Below are 24,473 nucleotides of genomic sequence, written 5' to 3'. Positions count from 1 at the left end.
TTAGCCAAATCAGAGGAAATACGCTGTTTCCAGTCTGTATTACACACATACCTGTATGTATCACAGGCTTGTGATTTCTAGGTATGTGGCCTATAAATTTAGGTTACATTTATGGGGAAATCTTCATTTTGGCTGAGTTCATAGAACATTTAGTATATCACAGATACATACAAAAAAAAACCCCAGGTATGACATGCACCCAGTCAAGTAGTTAGAATTGGCAGTATGACTAGAGAGTGTAGAGCACCAATTCCAAACTACACTTATTGTCCCCATTGGTCATGAGCTCACACCCTGGTATGCTCTCCTGATTCCATTGCCTCATCAGTTGTTGAAGAACCATGGTAGTTCTCTCCACTTGTCTCCATCTACAGGATGTTACTCTGAACAGACAATATCATTCCCTATTTTGAAGCCAACTAGCCATAGATGAGGCCTTAAGAATGCTTTCTTTCTGGCCCTGTGCATATTCCCTCATGCACCTCTCTTCCTGTGATCTGTGTCCCATTAATTCAGATAGCTAAGGGAGTTCCCCTCTTTACTGATGTGTTCAAACGCTCCTATTTCTACATACCCCCCCTACTTCTGCCCTGTGGTCAGTACTAGTATTCTAATGTGAATAAGCCAGGGTCCTTGCCCTAGGGAACTTCTAGTTTACTGGAGAAAGTACACTATTAAACAGCTAATATCATGTCATACCATGTAATGTTACCATGTGACATTAGAGTAAAGATAAGTAGCAGGTGCTAGCAGAGAACATAGGAAAGGCATTAACATTAATCCTGACAGGAATGAGCAGGGTAAGCTTGTTCTTGCAAGTTGACAAAGACTTGTTAAATGTTTTTAAATCTAGACTTACTCTCTGTCTGTATGATGGATTAAATAAACTGATGTCCCTATTGCTTAAAATATTAGCTAGACTGGGGCGCCTGGGTGGCTTAATGGGTTGGGCTGCTGCCTTCGGCTCGGGTCATGATCTCAGGGTCCTGCGATAGAGTCCTGCATCGGGCTCTCTGCTCAGCGGGGAGCCTGCTTCCCTCTCTCTCTCTCTCTGCCTGCCTCTCCATCTACTTGTGATTTCTCTCTGTCAGATAAATAAATAAAATCTTTAAAAAATTTATATTAGGGCGCCTGGGTGGCTCAGTGGGTTAAGCCTCTGCCTTCGGCTCAGGTCATGATCTCAGGGTCCTGGGATCAAACCATGTATCCGGCTCCTGGCTCAGCAGGGAACCTGCTTTCTTCTCTCTCTCTCTCTGCCTGCCTCTCTGCCTACTTGTGATCTCTGTCAAATAAATAGTTTAAAAAAAAAAATCCATTAAGAGCAAGAGACAACTTACAGATCCACGTGTGGTTCAGTATTGGACCTGAAACTCCTGCATCAGACAAGAGTCTAATGGGGCTTCATCTTTAGTCAAATAGAAAACTACAACCAGTAGCAAAAGGAAAAAAGAAGGAACTTTTCTGTTTCAGTCTAAGCTTTTGTTAAGGAGGGCAAAAGATGTTCTTTGGAAATCTTCAACTACAAAGTTTACATTGAAAATAGTCCTGTTCATTGTATACATTCATTTGGGGTTAACTCTGAACTATAGGACCCCCACAGTTGAAGTGTCATTGGTCATAGGCTCACAACACAAAATCTTGAGACACTTGACAAAGCTACTGATCATGAGAAAGACAACAAAACAGCAAAATTAGACCCTCAGATGTTCAAGTAACAGACTAATCAAACATTCTACAGTTCAAGTATGCTTAAAGATGCTGAAAACTAACTTACGAAGACAGTATGATTTATTCTTGGCTGACTCAACTAAGAAGCAGATAGAACTTCAGAAAGTAATAGGTCAAGTGTTTAAAAATTCACTGGACAGTTAAGTAGCAAAGAAAGGAAAGTCAGGAAATAATCAGTGAACTAGAATGGAATTTTTATCTTAAGAAATTACCCAGAATAAGGGGTGCCTGGGTGGCTCAGTCATTGAGCATCTGTCTTCAGCTCAGGTTATGATTCCAGGGTCCTGGAATTGAGCCCCACCTCGGGCTCCCTGCTTGGCTGGAAGCCTGCTTCTCCCCTCCCTCTCCCCTGGCTTGTGTTCCCTCTCTCAGTGTCTCTCTCTCTCTGTCAAGTAAATAAACAAAATCTAAAAGAAAAAAAAAGAATGAATGAAATTACCCAGAATACAGCACAGTCAGAAAAGGTGAAAAATATGAAAGATGTTAAGAAACATGAAATCTGGAATGATAAAGTCCAGCGTACATTTTATAGGAGTTCACACTAAGAAAAAATTAACGAGGATAAACAGTAATTAAAGAAGCTGTTGGAGATTTCCATCAGTTGATAAAACCCTGATTCTGAAAATATATGAAGTTCCAACCATTCTACATCTAGATTCATCAAAGTACAGGAGATCTTAAAAAGGCATTTAACCAAATCACATCTACTGCGTGGTTTCATTTTAATAATGAAAATTATATGTTTTATATGATGACTGAGAAAAATGCAGACTATAGAGAACTGTTCATATGGGTTATAATGTGGAACTGCAAGGAGTGATTAAAAATAAAAGGTCTTCAAGTTTTTAAAAATACTCCTTTGACCTATAATAAAATGTATAAATAAGACACATCATTTTTTAAATGTTTAAGTTTTTTAATTTTAAGTTGTATTTAATTTGAACTTATATTTAACTGTTCAAGTTTTATGTTTCAAATTTTTTAAGATTTTTTTTTTTTTGACAGACAGAAATCACAAGTAGGCAGAGAGGCAGAGAGAGAGGAGGAAGCAGGCTCCCTGTGGAGCAGAGAGCCCAATGCAGGGCTCAATCCCAGGACCCCGAGATCACAACCCGAGCCGAAGGCAGAGGTTTTAACCCACTGAGCCACCCAGGTGCCCCATGTTTTAAATTTTTTAAATCTGAAAAACAAATTCAGCCACAAAAGGAAAATCACTAGCATACCTTCACTCTACACTTTCAAAGTTGTTTGCCTCAAGGTCTCAATTTACTTACCAGTAAAAAATGGGATGGTAGCTTCTACTTTGCAGAATTGCATGGAAGATCAGATCAGCTAATAGAGGTGAATTTCCCCCCATGTTGATACTTGGAATTCCTAACTTTATTTTATTATTTTTTAAAATATTTTATTTATTTATTTGACATACAGAGATCACAAGTAGACAGAGAGGCAGGCAGACAGAGAGAGGAGGAAGCAGGCTCCCCGCTGAGCAGAGAGCTCAATGTGGGGCTAGATCCCAGGACCCTGGGACAATGACCCGAGCGGAAGGCAGAGGCTTTAACCCACTGAGCTACCCAGGCACCCCTATTTTATTATTTATTTATTTGACAGAAAGATGGAAAAGAGCACAAGTAGGCAGAGGGAGAGGGAGAAGTGGACTTCCTGCTTGAAAGGCTTGCAGGGCTTAGCAGAGAACTGGATGTGGCGCTTGCTCCCAGAACCCTGGGATCATGACCTTAGCTGAAGGCTGAGGCTTAACCAACTGAGCCACCCAGGCACCCTGGAATTCCTTATTTTAAAGCAAAATGTGCCTCCCCCAATTTGTACCCATTTGCCCTATACACTTACCTCTGAAACTCCACAGAACTAGGGTTATCCCCTTTACCTCACAATCTCTGAAGACCACATACCAACACTTCCTCACTCCTGCAGATCTTCTCTAGGAGGAGAACTGGTCCCTCCATGACTTTCCTCACATCACTTTTTCAAGTACTTCTCAGTATAGGAAGCCCTAACTAATCTGCCTTTAGTATATTGTCAATTGTGTTAAAGACTGGGGCTTAAAATCCTAGACCACTTCTGATCTCTCTTCCATCCTCATTCCCCACACTCCTTCATTCACCAAATAGTCACTATTGGCACTCTTTCTCTCCCATCTCTTCTTTGTTCTCATTATAATCTAGCACACCCTTCCTTTCACCTCCCCTGCCAGAATATTCCAAAATGGTCTGTTATGCGGTCAGCAGCATAATGTCCTTCCCACTTCTAACCCATCTTGGATATTGCTGCCAGTTTCAATAGTCACAATTATTTCCATTGTTTTACTCCTCTGGTCAAGAACAAACCTCAACTCCTGGTGCCTATCAGATGAAATATAAGTTTCACAATGGGCATCCAGAACCTTCAACGGTATTGTTCATGCTACATGTAACCCACCAATCACTTCAACACACAAATCTCACTTGGAGCCAGGTTGGCTGCCCAATGGAGCCATAAACACCCAGGCTCTACGAAGATGGCCCAAGCCAAACCTTTTACACCTCCATGAATCCCTCCCAAAATATTCTAACACTGTTAACATGTGACACTAGGCTTTGAATCTTGGCTCAAACACCTACTAGCTCTATGACCTTGACTACCTGCTTGTCTCACAATACCTGTTCTAAGATCAAATGGAGTCCAGTACACAAAATACTCAGACGAGTACTGAGTCCAGTATCAAATTCCCAGGCCCTCCCTTCTGCCATGCTCCCAACGACCTCCCCTAGATTTTTTATTTCTTCTATGATCTAACCATTCTATGTTGGTACTTTTTGCTCAGAGTTTCATGGGTTTTCCCGATCTCCCAGCTAAACCATTTCTCCTGTATCCTCTGCTGTGCTCTGTGCTATCACAATTTAACTAGGAGACTAAACCCAGTCATTATATTTGACTAGGACTGGAGGGCAGAAGCATTTTTGTAAATACTGCTTATTCATTAAACAGTGTCTGGCCATCTGCTGGACATGAGGATATTATGTGCTGAGGACATGTAACTGAACAAGAAACAGAAACCCTAGCTTTTCTGAAGCCTACAGTATAGTTTATAGACAATACATCAGAGTATATTTTATAGTACACTTCAAAATGGTATGTATCATTTTTAAGATGGAGTAGAGGAAGAGAACAGAGTGGAGGGGTGGACAGTGGTCAGGGCAGACGCAGCTGCGAAGGCAGCGTTTGAGAGAGCAGGGCAGACAGCTGGGCTGAGTCTCTCACAGGAGCAGCACAGAGGGAGAAATCCAGAAGCAAAGCATGAACACATGCACTGTGAATGACATCAAGGAGTCTGTGTGAGGGAAAAGGAGAGTAAAGGATGATGATGGGGAAAAACAGAAAACCTGGTCCCATAAGGCTTTGTAGGTTATTCTGTGGACCTTGGCTTCTGTCTCCACTTGAGGGTTCCGAGCTGAGGAGTGACATGAAGGGACCTACACCCTAAACAGTATCATGTAATTCCTACACCAGAGGCAGGCTGAGAGCAGCCGAGAGCTGGGCAGGGTCGGTGGGGGGGGGGGGGGTGCAGCAGTGGGTGCTGGTTTGCAGGCCCTAGCAATAATACCAGCAAGAAAATAATAATAATAATAATAATAATAATACCGGCAAGAGATGGTGGCTGAGACGAGGGGGTAGCTGTGGGCACTGAGTTTGGGACATGTTCTCAAGGCAGAACCAATAGGATTTCCCGACCAATCAGAAGTGGGATGTGAGAGAAAGAGGAGGTTCCCAAAGGGGAGCCTGAGCTCAGGATGGGGCTGCCATGAACGAAGGTGGTGGTCCAGGTGGTGCAAGTGTAGGAAGGAAACCAGGAACCCCGTTTGAGGCACATTCAGTTTAAAATGCCCACATGGGCAGACCTGTCATGCAAGGCACTGAGATACCCACACCTGCAGTTTCTTCTGCCCACCAAATCTTTTCCTGACTCACTCTTAGGAAAGCACTAGCGGGAAGATGAAAGAGGTTAAAAGGATTAAGAACGGAGGCCATGCCCCTGTCCTTGTGGAGTTGGCAGCCGGAGAAGGAAACACGGCAGCTATTCCCGAGCCTCTGGAACAGCCAAAGCCGGAACAGGAAACCCCATCTTACCCCAACACACTCAGAAGGTAGCCAAGCAACAAGGTGAGTTACATCCACAACCAAAGCAACAGGTGGACCCAAGACTGGGCCCAGACCCCACGCAGGGTGACAGCAACCATCTCGGAATTCTTCCCTCCGGCAGTTCTGTTCCAGGCAGAATTTGGTTAACAAAGCTATTTATCTTGGAGATGTTTATCTTCCAAAGGAGCAGGAGTTTGGGTTTTCTAACAGTCCAGGGAGAGAGCCAGAGTCAGAACCGGGCAGCCAACAGCCGGGGTTGGCCCCGCCCGCTGCCCCAGGCCTAGGTTTCTCCCTGAGTAAATGCTGCCACAGCAAAAAATATTTTCCGCTGCCTACACACAGAGCTTTGGGGAGGATTCATGAATTAGTGTGTATAAAACACTATGAGCTATTCAAATAAAGGGACAATGAAACTCCCCTGTACACTTCTAAGGTCCAGACAGAATGATCTTTTCTTCCCCACAGACTCCGAGGAAAATGAGACAACCATGTGAAGTTACCCTGTACCTGACTAAAGACACAAAATGAGGTCATGTGTGAAACCTCTTTGTGATGTACATTTCCGATAGAAGGATTTCCAGAAGCAATCTCTCAAAAATAAAAATACAGGTTAAGGGACACCTGGGTGGCTCAGTGGTTTAAGCCTCTGCCTTCAGCTCAGGTCATGATCTCAGGGTCCTGGGATCGAGCCCCACACGGGGCTCTCTGCTCAGCAGGGAGCCTGCTTGCCACCACCCCTCTCTTCCTTGCCTCTCTGCCTACTTGGGATCTCTGTCAAATAAAATCTTTAAAAAAAAATACAGGTTAAAAATCACTTAAAAACCAACAGAAAGTTGTAGCTATAGTAAGGCTTCACTCAGGAGTTAAATGTGTTGACCTGGGAGCCACAGCAAAGCCAAATTCTGAGCTGTAGTACAAGCTAGAACCTTAATTCCACCCCAGGAGAAAATATGAACTGCCGCCCAAAGGCCGGCCGGGGAACCAAGCGCATGATTAAGAGCCATCCCTGAAAAGAGCTTTGTTGAAGGCATTTTCCCCCTGTTTTCTAAAAGCTGTCCAACTCCACTCAAACGATCACAATTAACACTGACATGAATAGGCCACTGTAGGGATTCTGCTCATAATCCAGAGAGATGGCTCTCCCTGCCCACTCTGATTTTACATCAGTATTCAAGCAACCCTTCATGGTCTTGTTCCTGGTTCAGAAAAGTGCCAGAGACCAGAGGAATGCACACTCTGGAGGTGAACTCTTTCCCTAACAAAGCAAGGATGTGCTCAGATTACTGCAAGTCTCACGGTTTAGCACACCTCAACTCTTCAGAAACAGAGACAGCGAAGCGAGGGGCAGCTAGAAACAGAGAAGAAACAGGGAAGCGAGGGGCAGCTAGAAAACGATCAAACACAGAAAGGGGGCCAACTGCCTACCTGCTGAAAATGAAACCCCGGTTAAAACTAATCTAAACCCGGGGTGCCTGGGTGGCTCAATGGGTTAAAGCCTCTGCCTTTGGCCCAGGTCATGATCCCAGGATCCTGGGATCGAGCCCCGCATCGGGCTCTCTGCTCAGCAGGGAGCCTGCTTCCTCCTCTCTCTCTGACCTTGAGTGCCTCGTCAGACTTCCCTTGCCTCAGGTGTCCCCAACTTGGTGAGCTTGCCAGCCCACTCAGGAAACAGTCAGCATGAGCTCAGCAGAATCTTGGGTTTAGATTAGTTTTTTTTTTTTTTTTAAAGATTTTATTTATTTATTTGACAGACAGAGATCACAAGTAGGCAGAGAGGCAGTCAAGGTCAGTGAGTTCTAATCCCTCATCTACTGATGACTCATGGTAAATTCCAGATTTCCAGTGTTTACTGCACACTGGCACTAATCTCCTAACTGGTCTCTCTCCCTTCAGCTCCAGCTCCCTCCAGTCCTCGTGGCCTAGGACCAAAACATTCAACCTCAAGTACTGCTCTGGGTGTCCAGCCCCACTCCCTCAAACTGCTCAGGGGCTCCCTAGAGAGGAAAGGGTGCCACTTTTATAGCTGCCATTCAAGGCCACTGTGAGCTAGAACCCCTCCCAGTGCTCCATACAATACTTCCTTCCTTTCTTCTCTAGACATTTCTAGGGTTCAGCTGTCTAGCACCCTTCTCTTGTTAGCATGTGGCTCTCCCCTCTGAGGAGCCCCCATTGTGTACAATACAATTGTACAATTCTATCAATACAATTGATAGGAAGTAGGATCTCATTGTCCTTATAGAAGCCAATGGGAATTCATTCTCTCTCTTCCCAGGGCAGCCAGGAGTGGGCACATGGGTAGGGTGCTTAAGCAGGGGTCTATTCTGCAATAAGGCATGACACGGGGGCAATTAGGATCATCTTTATGCACCACATCATTTGTTGTTGGCACCCAAGAGCACCCAAGTTGGCATCCTTGCTTTGTTAGGGAAAGAGTTCACCTCCAGAGTGTGCCAACTAGTACTACTAGTATGAGTAAGTAAGTACTAGTTACTTACTTTTACTAGTAAGTAAGTAAGCTTACTTACTAGTAGTAAGAAGCTACTCTGGGACCAGCTTACTTCCTACCTCTTCGCTTTACAGACCAGTCATTCTCCCCAGGATGGGGAGCCTTCCCCTCTCAACACCACGTGTATACTTGGAGCCCTGCAACCTCTTCCTAGAAAATACAGGACAGAAGTTCCCTGACAGGGCAAAGCACAAGGCGGGAACACCAAACTCGGTCCAGGAGCTGGGCATGCTGTGTCTTGAAGGATGAATACAAGTTAAGCAGACTGAAGGGAGAACAGAGGGGGCTGGGGAGAAAGGGTATGTTCCAGCACAGGTGCCGAGGACGCGGGAACACTGCAAACTACAGTTGAGGATTTCTTTTCTTTCTTTTTTTTTTTTTTAAGATTTTTATTTATTTATTTGACAGACAGAGATCACAAGTGGGCAGAGAGGCAGGCAGAGAGAGAGAGAAAGGGAAGTAGGCTCCCTGCCGAGCAGAGAGCCCGATGCGGAGCTTGATGCGGGGCTCGATCCCAGGACTCTGGGACCATGACCTGAGCCGAAGGCAGAGGCTTAACCCACTGAGCCACCCAGGCGCCCCTGGCTGAGGATCTCAAGTCCTACTACAGAGCTGTGCACAAGCTACCTAGGACCAGAGCCAAAGCTAGAGACATAAGCTGCACATTGCATACTACACCAACAATTTCAATCTCCATCCTGAAGGTTAAGGGGTGAATTCAAAACACAAATGCAAAGCCCAAAAAAGATCATAGTTCTATTTTTTTTTCCTAGTTAGCTCTTTGAATTTCCTAAAGTTTACTCTTAATATATTCACTTCCCTCCATAAAATACAATGTAATATTTTTTTTAAAGATTTTATTTATTTATTTGACAGATAGAGATTACAAGTAGGCAGAGAAGTAGGCCGAAAGAGAGAGAGAGGAGGAAACAGGCTCCCTGCTGAGCAGAGAGCCCGATGCGGGGCTCGATCCCAGGACCCTGAGATCATGACCTGAGCCGAAGGCAGATGCTTACCCGACCGAGCCACCCAGGTGCCCCAATACAATGTAATATTAAGCCAAGAGATGTTCTTTAGTTAGATTCATTCCAAAATGATTTCATTTTTTTATATATAACACCCAGGGTGGGGTGTTGGGTGGGGGATAAACCCATCAAATTCCTGAGCAAAGCACTACAGAGAAGTAGGTGTGATTTGTGCAAGGTAGTGAAAAGAAACAAGTCAGGAAAGAGGCACACACCTCTGGATTAGAGCTCCCGTTCTGCCTCGCAGTACATGTGTGACTTTGGCAAGTTATTTAACCTTGTCGAGCCTCATTTGTTTATCTGTCAAATGTAGCTGGGATACCAACAGCTGCAAGAGTGTTAGGGTGAGGAAGTCAGCCTTACACAAAGCACTTGGTACACAGGAGTTCCACTCTGATGCTATCCTTTTCTTTCCAAGAAACTGCTCCCGCAACAATGCCCTAAATCACAACCTGTCCACCACACCCTGATCCGTCACTGGAAGCCAAAGAGCCAAGAGTAAGGAGATCTGGGTTCCTACATCTGTCATTTTTTTTAACAGTGTTAAGTGAGAGTTCATTCAACCACTTGGGCACTCCATTTCCCTATGCATAAAGTGGGGACTACAGGGACACCTGGCTGGCTTAGTTGGTAGAGGAGACAGGTGCCTCTTGACCTCATGGTTGTGAGTTCAAGCCCAGTTCTGGGTGTAGAATATACTTTAAGAACAAAATGAATATAACTGTTGCCCATTCCAGGACATTCAAGGATTGAATGAGATTCGTGGAAAGTTCAGGATACCAGATATGTAAAATATTGCAAAGTATTTGCATACTTACAAGTGACCTTCTCAAAGTTATTTCTGACACCACCTTTGAATTTCCAGTTCAACCACTTTCCTCATGTCACTCATGAACCTACAAAGACTCTTTATTGCCTATTATGCCTCTGTCTGACTCTGTTTGGCTTCCAACCCTCCTTAATATAGCCCCACCCTACCTAGCTAGCTAATGCTATTTCCTTCTCCCCCAGATTGTCACAGTATCTTTCTCATGATTCACAGTGATACCCATTCCTGCGGTTTGGTTCATATGGGTTCTCCTGCCTCAAGCACGCACCCCTTCTGCCCTCTATCTACCTAAGCGGGTGATTTCCTGAAGCCCTCGTATGCCTGAACTGCTCCATTATACCTGATTACTCCACAAGTAAGAATTCGCTCCTAGCTCTGAATTCCTAACCAGAATCTTCAACTTATTATTTTTTACTAAATTCTGTAATTTCTCTCACAGCTTGTGCTAGCTCTTCTTCTTGAGGGAAAAGATGTGTTTTATACTCACCCCCACCATTCCCTAAAAATTTGGAATAGTACATTGAACACAGAGGAAAACATGGACTGGATGTTCTCAAACCTCTTTCCTCATCAAAACTTCTATCCTCAGCTTATCTTACCAGAAGCCCTTAACAAGCACCTACTCTTTGGTCAAAAGAACCAAGGTGAGTAGAGCCAGTCCCTCCACCTTACAGGCTCCAACAACAAACAGGTTGATGCCAGACTTGAGTACCATGGAGCATGGGAAGCCAGGACAAGCCACAGTTGTAGCACCTGTTTCTAACCCAGAATTCACACCATAGCTGGAATACAGAATTGCCTCTTCCCTTCTAAGAGGTGAACCATAACAAATAGACAAATGTGCATTTCACACATTATAACATGAGTAATATGTGGAAAATACCCCCTTCAAGAAAAGAATAATAACAGAGAATTTTACACAGCCACTGAAAATAATTTTGGAAGAATAATGAGCAACAAAAACATTACCAATGTAAAAAGCGAAAAACAAGGAAAGTTCTAAGTATATACTATGTGACTTCAATTAAGTTCATAAATAAATAAATAATAATAAAGAGTTATCATGAAACAAGCTGTTACTGACTCCAAGTTTACTCTACACCACACCCTCATTGCTAACACTTTCACACAGTGACGGTGACAAGGCCAGCCTGGTTGAGACCTGAAACATTCCCCCGTCATCTCTACCTGCTTCCCCACATGCTACAACTTTAGTATGACACTGTGTTGTTTCAAGAGAAAACCGTGCCCTTCTACACAACTGCTTTCCCTCCATTCCTAGCAAAGAGAAGAGTTGCCTGTTCACATGTGTTATGTATTTATTCTGCCCAGTAGCACAGGGAGTATCATGTTCGTTTCATGGGAGACAGAGACTGAGGTCCTTAAGGCACCACCTAAAAAATAATAACCCAAAAGAGCCTTTTTACCTCACATACCGACTTGTGGTTATTGTGCTAGCATATTTACCCATATTTCCACATGAAAATCAAGGGTCCTACTTAGTATTCCAAGAACATACTTCCTCCGGCTCCAATCCTAACAGTAGGATTCTATACCTCTCCTTCCTCCACTCCCAGTGAGGGAATCATGGAGCAACCACATCTCAAACCGAGTGAGAAACAGGGCCCATGCAAGGGCCAGAGCTGGGTGCGGGTAGATGGATTTGGAATTTGCAGAGTCCGGTCTCGTTGTTCATCTCCCCATCTCCCAACTGCGCAGGGCCCCAGAGGGCCCACCAACAGTCTCCTTCCCTCCCCACTACCTACCGTGTTAGCTCGTTCTTCACTTTACTCCCTGGGCAGCTGAAGAACCAATTTCTCTAGCAGTTTCTCCATTATCCTGCTACTATTCCTCAAGCAAGTACACTTTCCCTGCCCTTACTTCCCAGGGACAGTCTCCTACTGGTAACAAATAGAAAAACCTAAAATGGAAACAAACAGGGGTTGGTTACAAACTAATAAAAAGCAGCACTGAAACAATGTAGCTCAATAAAATCAACTTGGAATCATCAGAACAAATCAAGTATGCAATCCTCATTTATTTTACTAAGAGCACACACCCCAGAAAATAATGCCATGTCTCCGGGCTTCAAATACCTAAATAATAAGAAGACTGAACTACCTTATGGCTCCATCGTTTTAAGATTTTTTATTTTGACTCCAATTAGTTAACAGTTAGTTAACATACACTTTCCTATTAGTTTCAGACATACACTTTAGTGATTCACTGACTCAGCACTTCCACACATCACCCAGGGCTCATCCCCAAAAGTGCCCTCCTTCATCCCATCACCCATTTCACCCATCCCCCATCATCTCCCCTCTGGTAACCATCACTTCTCTACAGTTAAGAGTCTGTTTCTTGGTCTGCCTCTCTTTTTTTTCCCCTCTGCTTGTTTCTTAAATTTCACATGTGAATAAAATCATATGACATTTGTCTTTCTCTGATTGACTTCACTTGACTTCTAGCTCCATCCATGTCCTTGCAAATGGTAACATTTCATTCTTTTTTATGGCTGAGTGATATTTCATTATATATATATACATATATATGTATATATATATACACACACATACACACATACACATCTTAAGTATATATAATGGCTGAGTAATATTTCATTACATATAGTATATATACATATGTATACATACTATATATTATATATACATGTGTATATGTGTATGTGCATATGTATATGTGTGCGAATGCATATATACACATATGTACATGTGTGCACATGCATGTGTATGCACATATATGTACATATATGTATGTGTGCATGTGTATATGTGTATATACATATGTATATGGGTATGTGTATATGTGTGCATATATACATATATATGTATGTGTATATATGTACATTTGTACATATATAAAAATATATTTTTAATTTATAAATATATATGTAGTATATAAATATAAAATATATTTATATAAATAAAATATATAAAATATTTTATATATATAAAATATATAAATATAAAATATATAAAATATGTAAATATATAAATATATTTTATATATAATTTAAAATATACATATCTTTTTTATTTAAATTCAAAATAGTTAACATGTACTATTATTTTCAGGGGTAGAATCCAGTGATTTAATCAGTTGCACAGAACACCCAGTGCTCTGTACATCAAGTGCCTTCCTTAATGTCCATCACCCAGTTACTCCATCCACCCACCCACCTTCTCTCCAACAATCCTCAGTTTGTTTCCTAGAGTTAAGATTCTTTTGTTTTGCCTCCCTCTGTTTTCATCTTACTTTATTTTCCCTTTCCCTATGTTCATCTCTTTTGATTCTTAAATTCCAGTTATGAGTGAAATCATATGGTATTTATGTTTCTCTGATTTATGCCACTCAGCACAAAAACCTCCAGTTCTATCTACATCATTGCAAATGCAAGATTTCATTTCTTTTGATGGCTACATAGTATTCAATTGCATATATATATCTCTCACATCTTCTTTATCCATTCATCTATTGATGGACATCTGGGTTCTTTCCATAGTTTGGCTATTGTGGATATTATTGCTATCAACATTGGGTTGCATGTACCTCTTTAGATCACTGTATCCTTGGATAAATACCAAGCAGTGCAATTGTTGAGTCATAAAGTAGTTCTATTTTTAACTTCTTGAGGAACCTACATACTGTTTTCCAGGAATACCACATCTTCTTTATCTAGTCATCAATTGATAGACACTTATGGACACTTGATGGACAACTGATGGACACTTACCAATTGATGGCCATAATTAGGCTATTGTAGACAATGCTGCTACAAACATTAGGATACATGTATCCCTTTGAATTAGTATTTTGGTATTCCTTGGGTAAATTCTCAGTAGTATTATTGTTGGACTGGAGTACAGATCTATTCTTAACTTTCTGAGGAAACTCCATACTGTTTTCCTGAGGGGCTGTACCAGTTTGCATTCCCACCAACAGCAAAAGAGGGTTCCTGTTTCTCCACATCCTTGCCAACTCTTGTTTCTTGTGCTGTTGATTTTAGCCATTCTGACGGGCATAAGGTGATACCTCATTATAGTTTTGATTTCCATTTCCCTGATAAATGATGTTGACCATTTTCTCATGCTTTTATTGGCCATCTGAATGTCTTCTTCAGAGAAATGTCTGTTCACATTTCCTGCTCATTTTTTAATTGGGTCATTTTGGGGGGGGGGTGTTGAGCTTTAGAAGTTCTTTATATATTTTAGATATGTACCCTTTACCAGATATATCATTTGAAAATATCTTCCCTGATTCCTAAGGTTGCCTATTAGTTGATTGTTTATGCCACCATACAGAAGGCTTTTATTTTTACATGGTCCCCATAGTTTATTTTTTCTATTGTTTCCCTTGTCTAAGGAGACATATTCAGAAAGAAGTCAGTATGGCTGATGTCAAAGAGGTTACTGCCTATGATCTCTTCTAGGATTTTTATGGTTTCTGGTTATACATTTAGGTATTTAACCTATGTTTTAAAATTTTATATACATTATAAGAAAGTGATCCAGTTTCATTCTTTTGTATATAGCTTTCCAGTTTTCCCAATATCATTTATTGAAGATACAGTCTTTTTTCCATTAGATATTCTTTGCTGCTTTGTTGAAGATTAATTGACCCTACAGATGTAGATCCATTTCTGGGTTTTCTAGTCTGTTCTATTGACCTGTGTGTCTATTTCTGGACTAGTACCATATCATTTTGGTTATTAGGGCTTTGTATGTAACTTGAAATCCAGAACTGTGAAGCCTCCAGCTCTCTTTTTCAGTGTTGCTTTGGCTATTTGGAGGGTCTTATGTGGTTCCATACTAATTTTAGAATTGTTTGTTCTAGCTCTGTGAAAAATGCTGTTGGTATTTTAATAGGGATTGCATTCTATCTGTAGATTGCTTTAGGTAGTATAAACATTTTAATATTTGTTCTTCAAATCCATGAGCATGGAATGTCTGCATTTCTTTGTGTCCTCTTCAATTTTTTTCATCAGCATTTATAGTTTTCAGAGTATAGATCTTTCACAGCTTTACTTAGGTACATTCCTAAGTATCTTATGGTTTGGGATGCAATTGTAAATGGGATTGATTACTTGATTTCTCCTTCTGATGATTCATTATTGGATTTCTGTATATTAATTTTATATCCTGTGACTTTACTAGATTCATTTATTAGTTCTAGTAGTATTTTGGTGGGGTCTTTCATTTTTCCTACATGGAGTATCATATCATATCTAAATAATCAGTTTTACTTCTTCCTTGCTGATATGGATGCCATTTATTTCTTTTTCCTATCTGACTGCTATGGTTAGGGTTTCCAGTATTTGTGAATGAGTGGTGAGAGTGTGCATTCCAGTCTTGTTCCTAACCATAGAGGAAAAGCTCTGATTTTCCCCATATATGATGTTATTAACTATGGAATTTTCATATAAGGCCTTTGTTATGTTGAGGTATGTTCCCTCTAAACCTACTTTGTTGAGGGTTTTATCATTTACTTTGATGAAGGTTTCTTCTGCATCTATTGAAATGATCACATGGGTTTTACCCTTACGCTTGTTAATGTGATGTATCATGTTGATTCATTTGTGGATACTGAACCACCCTTGCAACTCAGGAATAAATCCCACTTGACTGTGGTTCATGACTTTTTTTTTTTTTTTTTTTTTAATGTATGGTACAACTCCATCTTAAAGAGTGTCACAATGAAAGTCCTCCCAGTACACAGAATCTGAGCCTGATTATTTCTGACCCCTCCTTGCTCTATCAGCAGTAAGTCATCCTTGTTGTGTAACGCCTCATCCAAATTTTCTTCAATTATCTTTCTTCTAGATCAGATATTCCCGGGTCCCTCCCACACCCTATCCTTCTGCCCAACCTCACCATGACCAAAAATACATATGGATCAAATAGGGTGGAAAAGTCAAATTAGTTATAGTTAGAAAGCAGGACCATATAATGATTAAAAACCTAAAATTTAGATTCAGGTATGGGTATAAATCTAGTTTAGCAACTTGGCTTGTGACTCCAGCCAAGGCACTTATCCTAAGCCTCTACTTCCCCTAAAAAATGGGCATCAAAATAATGCCTATGTCATAAGATCATTCTAAGAAACATACATGAAGCCCTCCAAATGTGCCTGGCATGCACAAGCACTCTAACACCATGATCATAGTGGTGGTGGCTACTATTATGCTATAAATATTATAAATATTACCATGTAATATACCACAGCCTAATGGAAATGAGATACTCCCACAAAAGATGACTAACCTAGGAAATTCATCTCAAGAGTCATTCCCAGGATGGGGAGAAAAAGCTTCTGTCTCAAGAGTTGGAATGAGGTGTGGAGTGATGACAGAGTGAGCAAGGCACAAAGAGAGAAAGGTACTGCTGAAAAGTGAGAGGAGATGCAGCCCTGTTCATTTACACTGCCTACCACTGCTCCCCATCCCCCAGGGAGAAGGGCCACAAATCTCAAATGCCAAAAAAGGCATTTCTGCAGTAACCTGCCAATGAGGGATGCAAGATAGGCTTGCACCATTAGGAACAGCCTGTAATATCTACAATTTAACTTGTTTAGGGAACATTCAGTTCTGTATTTCATTTAATGAGGAGCTACATTCAGGTTCTACTTAATTCTAACAATCATTGATAAATTATGCTGAATTGCTGACTTCTGGGAATACTGTGCTTCACATGTACCGGCAACAGATTTGTAATATTGCCTGGAAATGGCCTATCTCCCTAAAGACTGAAAGGGAATTCTCAAAGCAAGAGGTTCCATGCGAGAAACTCCATCCTGTTCTTTCACCCATACAGAGGCACCCTCAACAGAAGATTCACTATTTCAGAGAAAATATCAGTTTTCTGCACGATGCACCTAATTTTCTAAAATGTTATTTGTGGAACCAGAGAACCTGCCATTATATCAGAATGTGAATATCTTCCCAAAGCACTTCTGACTTTGAGTTCACAGGAAATGTATCAAATAAAATCAAAGTATATTCATTTCCCTGAGGAAAATCTAACCTTTGATGCATATGGAAGTATGACCCTGTCAATGAATCCATTTATAAGCATCTGCCCAAGAATAACAAAAAAAGTTGAGCAATTAAATGAAAGCCCCACTCAGTGACTTTATTCACTTAACATTTATTGGATAATCAAAATGTGTGTGGGTGCCTAGGTGGCTCAGTCGGTTAAGCACCTGACCTAAGCTCAGGTTATGATCTCAGGGTCCTGGGATTAAGCCCGGTGTCAGGCTCCTCGCTGAGCAGGGAGTCTGCTTCTCCCTCTCCCTCCCCCTACTCGTCACTCTCCTTCTTCCTCTCTCCCTGATCATCATGTCTCTGTCTCTCTCTCATTCTCAAATGAATAAAATCTTAAAAAAAGAAAAGGTGCCAAATACTATACCAGGATGTAGAGAAAAGACATCATCACCTCTTAAAAAACACTTAATGGGAATGAGACAATAAAACGTGTAAGTATATACACAATATGTCATGCCTTGTAGTAATATCAAATCGGGATGGCAAGCAGACACTAGATAACAAGAAAACAGGCCCAACTACCAGGTAAGCCCAGATAAGCCCAGATACCATTCTCCCCTTAATTTTCCTGGTAGGAGCCTTCAACCTTAGCTACACACATGGCCAGTGAAAGCCATATACTTCACAATTCTGTACCCACTCTCACATGGAGCTACTGAACATCTGAAACATGGCCACTCCTGCACACTGAAATGCTGTTTTAGATACAGTGGGTTAAATATGTTGGGTTAATTTCATCTGTTTCTTTTCCCTTTTTAATAAGGTCCTTAGGGAACTTTCTATTACATATGTGGCTCACATTTTAGAAGAAACCACTAAGCTAAGAACTATCACCCAGCCTTCCCTGAGCTAGGGTGTGGGCATTCCGTGCAGTTTAGGCTACAGAGATGGGAGCAGGAGTTATGCCTACAGTGTCATTCAGGCTCCTCAAAGGAGGAAGTGTGGCCTCTCTAACTTCTTTCTCTGTTCCTGGTGGTTGGAAACAGATGAGTGGTAGCAAGCCAGCTACGGTCATGCCAAAGAAAATAAGACTCCACAGATGACGGAGCAGCAAGACATAAGGAACACGGTTCCTAAGTAACCTTAGAGTGAGCCACCCATCTCTCCAGCTCAGACTTTTACAGAAAAGAAATTCTTCTCTTATTTAAGCCTCTGTTTAAGTCTCTTTAAAGTTACCTTAACTATATTCTAAGCTAAAACAGGAAGGTCTAAGAGGCTTCCTAAAGGGACTGATACCTGTAAAGACACCTTCCAGAACAGGAGTTCACCAAGGAAAGGACAATAAAAATACTGGTCAGGAGGACCAAGAGCAAGAAAGGGGAGCAGGGCTGAAAAGACAAGAGTCATGGCAGAGGTGCAAGAGTCAGTAGGCGATGCCTGTGAGCTCTCAAAGCAAAGCACCAACTTGGAGAGAGGGAGCACTGCGTGAAGGAGAGAGGCAGCCCTGATGGGTGAGGCAGGAAAGACTGGGCAAGTACTGGAAAGCCCTGAATGGTGGAGGGTAAACCCAAACTTTTTTCACGTAGGAATGGGGAGCAACTGAAGATCCTACCCAAGGAGGGAACGACTCAACTCTGCTTTCAGATGAATCATTCTGGTGCCGATGCAGAAAGCACATTTTTGGGAGACCATATCTAAAGCAAGTAATACAGTAGCAATTCAGGTAAAAAAAAAAAAATAGTAATAATAATAAGATCTAAACTGCAGCAATAGCAGTGAGGAGAGGACATGACAGTATTAAGACTATTTAAAAAGTCAAGTCACCCTAAGGAATAAAAAAGGGTAAACACTGAAAGCAGAATCCCCAACTTCTGGGTTAGAGGAAGGGACCAGACAGGGGGCAACAGCAAAGGGACAGGCTCAGTCTCAGACACAGCAATTGTGAGAGGTCAGTGTTTATGCCAATTCACATCTTTAACAGATGCCCCCTGCCTAGTTCTCAACGACAGTACCAGAATTAAGGATGTAGATGATGTAGATACCCAGGGTACAGGGAATGGTAAGTGCCAGCAGGAAGGGGGGTGGTTGTCAATCATAAATCACAGGAACGGAAGACACTGCTTAAATTCTCCAAGCTCTTTTCAGGAAAAAAAGGAAGGAAACCAAAGTAAACAAGGTATTTATGGGCAAACGGAAAATAAAGAAGAATCGAAGCATATATTTTATTCAAAATGGCTTTTAACCTCTGTATTATTTGGTAGTCATAACATATCTCAAATGACTTGGAATATATTCTTTGTAATCCATTATTACATTTTCTGAGGATCACATGAATGTATCACAATTCTAAATTTTGTTCAAAATTAAGTCAAAATGAGATTGGAATTCTTAATAATTCCCTTATCTACTGTAAACCACAGGAGTGTTTTCTGCCAAACTTGCATATTCTTTTTCTCTACTCTCTTTATTTTTTTTATTTTTTAATTTTTTTTTAGCAAACAACCCAAGAAGAAATTCTGTCACTTCCTAGTTTTTTTTTTTTTTTTAAAGATTTTATTTATTTATCAGAGAGAGAAAGGGGGAGAGAGCGAGCACAGGCAGACAGAATGACAGGCAGAGGCAGAGGGAGAAGCAGGCTCCCCACCAAGCAAGGAGCCTGATGTGGGACTCGATCCCAGCACGCCGGGATCATGACCTGAGCCGAAGGCAGCTGCTTAACCAACTGAGCCACCCAGGCGTCCCTGTCACTTCCTAGTTTTGACAAATGCTGGTTATTGGGAGTTCCAGCAACCTAGTTAATTAAGGAAACATGGCCTGGATCAAGTCTCAGCTTCAAAATGCAAAAATCTGACCCCCTTTCTCCTAGAATTGAGGATTAACTGAGATGTTAAAAGGAGTCCTCTATCAACTGTGAAAGGATATATAAACTCTATTTTCTTATGTAGAATGAACTATAAGATTATTAAAATCTCTTTCTTGGATAGAGCAGCAAGCTAATGGACAGAGAGAAACTATCAGGAATTAATCATGATTTTCATCAAAAGCTTTCCAGGAGGGGCACCTGGGTGGCTCAGTAGGTTAAAGCCTCTGCCTTCAGCTCAGGTCATGATCTCAGGGTCCTGCTTCCCTCTCTCTCTTTCTCTCTCTGCCTGCCTCTCTGCCTACTTGGGATCTCTGTCTGTCAAATAAATAAATAAAATCTTAAAAAAAAAAAAAACAAAAACTTGGGGCGCCTGGGTGGCTCAGTGGGTTAAAGCCTCTGCCTTCAGCTCAGGTCATGATCTCAGGGTCCTGGGATCGAGCCCCACGTCGGGCTCTCTGCTCAGCAGGGAGTCTGCTTCCCTTCCTCTCTGCCGCCTTGTGATCTCTTTCTATCAAATAAATAAATAAAAATCTTTAAAAAAAAAAAAAAAAAAAAACTTTCCAGGAAAAAAGATCTATGCCATTTGAGTTGGATACAGATTCCCAAGTCCCACCTGCCAGAGATTCTAACTCAAGTGGTCTAAGTACACAGGAAGCTAGTTCAAAAACTCCCATGATGGTTCTGTGACCAGAGAGATCTGTGATTCTACGTGAACAAGAAAGCAGTGCCCCAGATCATGAAGCCTTTCACAGACACAAACACTGTCATTCAGATGGCTAGAATCTGTGGTTGTCAGTTCATCCCTTCATGCAATATCAAAAGCTCCCAGTTTGCAGTGGACACTGAGCTGGGTGCCGGCAGCCCACGGTCTAGTAGGAGACACAAAAGACCACACATGCCAGGGATGACAACATCGAGCGCTCTGGTAGGCAAGATGCAGCTACTTCTTGAGCAGAAGGGAGGGGGACAGTGGACCCAGACATTAGGACTCATTAAGAACAGAAGTTATGGGGCACCTGTCTGGCTGAGTTGGTAGAGCATGCAACTCTTGATTTTGGGGTTGTAAGGCTAAGCCACATGTTGGGTATAGAGATTACTTAAAAATAAACTATTTATATGGACATTGGGGAGAGTATGCGCTATGATGAATGCTGTGAATCATGTAAGACTGAGGATTCACAGAACCATACCCCTGAAGCAAATAATACATTATGTGTTAATCAAAAATAGTAATAATAATAGTAATAAATTATTTTTTTTCAAGATTTTATTTATTTGACAGACAGAAACCACAAGCAGGCAGAGAAGCAGGCAGAGAGAGTGGGGGAGGCAGGCTCCCTGCCAAGCAGAGAGCCCAATGCAGGGCTCGATCCCAGGACCCCGAGATCACGACCCAAGCTGAAGGCAGAGGCTTTAACCCACTGAGCCACCCAGACACCCCAATAAATTATTATTTTTTTTAAGAACAGAAGATAGCCAGGTTTTTGCAGAGAATAGGGGGAGTGAAGTGGAAAGGGATGGTCTGCAGAGGGAAGAGGAGACACAAAGGCAGAGAAGTAAGCATCAAGTTTTGTACATGGAGCTCTTGGGGAGCTGTCTGACAGAACAGAAGGCCAAAGAGGATAACAAGAGCCAGCCCATGAAGCATCATGTAGACGGACAATCAGGAGGAGCAAGTGACAGATTCTAAGCAGAGAACAGACATGCTCAGGTTGGTATTTCAGTAAATGTGCCCTGAGAGCAGAGTGGCTAGATGGTGGCAGTGGCAGGAGATGAGAAGATGAAGAGAAGGGAAGCTGTTACAGTAATCCAGGGAAATGGTGAAGCCTGAACCATCACAGGGAGCACGCCAAGAAGCTATAGGAAGAATTCCATGTCAGCCAACCCAGAGTCCACTAGGTTCCATGCACATCTACAACCTAGATTCTCACTACCTTTGCAATAATGCCTGATGGGAAGACACAAGAGCAGCACTTCAGAGTGACCCCAAGCAGTGATGACCTAACTCCTCTTCCACAGGACAGTTGTTTTTAGTAATAATAATCTTTTTGAAAATGCATAATATGGGGCACCTGGGTAGTTCAGTGGATTAAGCCTCTGCCTCTGGCTCAGGTCGTGATCTCAGAGTCCTGGGATTGAGCCCCATATTGGGCTCTCTGCTCAGCAGGGAGCCTGCTTCCCCCTCTCTCTGCCTGCCTCTCTGCCTACTTATGATGTCTCTCTGTCAAATAAATAAAAAATAAAAAATCTTTAAAAAAAAAAAAAAGAAAATGCATAATAACAAGAAACACCAGGAAAATCTTCCTTTATTGAACTACAAATATATAACCATGCCAGTAAAAATAAAGCAAATGTCAACAAAACTTTTAAGTGCCTTCCAAGGATCCAAAGATGTCAATTACTAAACCATGCTAATTCTAACTTTTTTCCTACATTCATTTTTCAGCTTCAAAACAATCTAAAAAATGGAATTTCAATTTGAAAATTATTCAAGAGTGCAAGTATAACATGTTCACTTATGAAACAGGATTAAATTCCTTCAGTGCTTTACATTTTATCTATTCAGATTTTTTTTAATGTCAGTATAATTAATGCAGTGTTGTATTAGTTTCAGGCATACAAAATAGTGATTTGACAATTCTATACATTATGCAGAGCTCAGCACAATGAGTTTACTCTTTAATCCCCTTTGCCTAATTCACCCATCCCCCACACACTGCTCCCCTCTGGTAACCATCACTTTGTTCTCTATATTTAGGAGTTTCCTGTCTGGATTTTTTTTTTCTTTGTTCATTTGTTTTGTTTCTTAAATTTCACATATGCATGCAATCACATGGTATTTGCTGGTCTCCTACTAACTCATTTTACCTAGCATTATACCCTCTGGGTTATCCATGATGTTATAAATGGCAAGATTTCATTCTTTTTTATGACTGAGTAAGATTCCTCTGTGTGTGTGTGTGTGTGTGTGTGTGTGTGTGTGCGCGCGCGCGCGCGCGCGCATGTGTAAGCACCACATCTTTTTTTTTTTTTAAGATTTTATTTATTTATTTGACTGACAGAGATCCCAAGTAGGCAGAGAGGCAGACAGAGAGAGAGAGAGAGAGGGAAGCAGGCTCCCTGCTGAACAGAAAGCCAGACTTGGGGCTCGATCCCAGGACCCTGAGATCATGACCCGAAGACAGAGGCTTAACCCACTGGGCCACCCAAGTGCCCCGCACCACATCTTCTTTATCCACCCTTTTACTGAATGACACTTAGGCTGCTCCCATAATATGGTTATTATAAGTAATGCTGCAATAAACATTGGGGATTGTATATATTTTCAAATTAGTGTTTTCATACTCTAGGTAAATACCTAGTAGTGGAATTAGTGGATAATAGGGTCATTCTATTTCTCATTTTTTTTGAGAAATCTCCTTACTATTTTCCACAATGGCTCTACCAGTTTGCATTCCCACCAACAGTGCACGAAGAAGTTCCTTCTCTCCAGTCACTGCTTAACATTTTAAGCAAACTCCACTTGGTCACGTAATAGGACAGAATTCAAGTATCTCAAATTTTGTTTCTTGGTCTATAACATCACTGTGCTATCATCGCTTATTTCAAACCCACTATTTATGTACACTATTAAACAGTACTACAGATATCAGACACACAAACTAAACCTGAAGTGAGTTTGAATGACACCATATCTTTTCTAACCTACTCTCGAAACTTGTACAGCTTGTGTTAGGGACCAACTGAATAAATGGGAGTTGTCCTAATAAGCTGAAATTGTATTCAGTATGAAAATTAAAGAGCAGGGGTGCCTGGGTGGCTCAGTGGGTTAAAGCCTCTGCCTTCGGCTCAGGTCATGATCCCAGGGTCCTGGAATCGAGCCCCGCATCAGGCTCTCTGCTCAGCAGGGAGCCTGCTTCCTCCTCTCTCTCTGCCTGCTTCTCTGTGATCTCCATCTGTCAAATAAATAAATAAAATCTTTAAAAAAAAAAAAGAAAATTAAAGAGCACATCATTAAAATGTGCTAATTTGAAGTTTATATAGATATGGAAATGCAACAGTAACTGTAGCAATTATTTAGAACTTAGGCCAACAGAAGAATTTTGGTGGCAAGTAAAATTAACAGCTACTGTTCAGAACCGATAGTGACAGCAAAATCCAGACTGACTAAAACCATTTCTAAAAGTGTTTCCTTTCAGGGGCGCCTGGGTGGCTCAGTGGGTTAAAGCCTCTGCCTTCGGCTCAGGTCATGATCCCGGGATCCTGGGATCGAGCCCCGCGTCGGGCTCTCTGCTCAGCGGGGAGCCTGCTTCCTCCTCTCTCTCTGCCTGCCTCTCTGCCTGCTTGTGATCTCTTTATCAAATAAATAAAATCTTTAAAAAAAA

General features: G+C 41.7%; 1 protein-coding gene across 7 annotated transcripts in view; it reads right to left on the bottom strand.

Moving 5' to 3' along the window:
* ARHGEF28 (Rho guanine nucleotide exchange factor 28) overlaps nucleotides 1-24,473 on the bottom strand; it is a 317,878-nt gene that overhangs the window by 265,175 nt on the left and 28,230 nt on the right. The window contains exon 2 of one of the 7 annotated variants that reach the window (XM_059418063.1): nucleotides 11,992-12,146. The exons of the other annotated variants lie outside the window; for them this stretch is intronic. The gene's annotated coding sequence lies outside the window, so the exon portion shown is untranslated. The remainder of the gene's footprint in view (nucleotides 1-11,991; nucleotides 12,147-24,473) is intronic. 7 annotated transcript variants of the gene reach the window in all.

The sequence above is a fragment of the Mustela nigripes genome, chromosome 12, assembly GCF_022355385.1.
Source record: "Mustela nigripes isolate SB6536 chromosome 12, MUSNIG.SB6536, whole genome shotgun sequence".
In the NCBI taxonomy this organism is placed as follows: Eukaryota; Metazoa; Chordata; class Mammalia; order Carnivora; family Mustelidae; genus Mustela; species Mustela nigripes.
The sequence above is the reverse complement of the archived record's forward strand: the minus strand, read 5'-3'. Positions and strand labels throughout refer to the sequence as shown.